Below are 411 nucleotides of genomic sequence, written 5' to 3' on the forward strand. Positions count from 1 at the left end.
TTTTTTTTTTTTTTTTTTTTAAATGTCCAGAGGACCAGATTGAACTTTTTTGGAGTTTTTAAAACTGTTTTTTTTTTTATGTCCATAATTTGCCAAACTATATTCACCCATTTCATACCCATCTCACTTTGTATCCAGACTTGACTCCATCTTCAATAATTATTTATCATTGGTATGTTTTTTTTTAAGATCTAGATATGTCTTCTGTCAGAGCAGAGATCCCATGCATCGGTCAAAGTACAGCTCAAGCGATCTTGAGATGGGTTCCAGACACCTGCCAAACACTCTTGAGTATTTTAAGTGAAAATTCATTGCATACATTTTTCTGGCATGTTCAAAATTTAAGCAACTCGCACGAGGAAACTGAGAGCACCCATTGAACATTGACAGATGTTCTAGACTTCCTAGCGA

This window comes from Nematolebias whitei, chromosome 2 (genome assembly GCF_014905685.2).
Source record: "Nematolebias whitei isolate Nwh7 chromosome 2, NemWhi1, whole genome shotgun sequence".
NCBI lineage: Eukaryota > Metazoa > Chordata > Actinopteri > Cyprinodontiformes > Rivulidae > Nematolebias > Nematolebias whitei.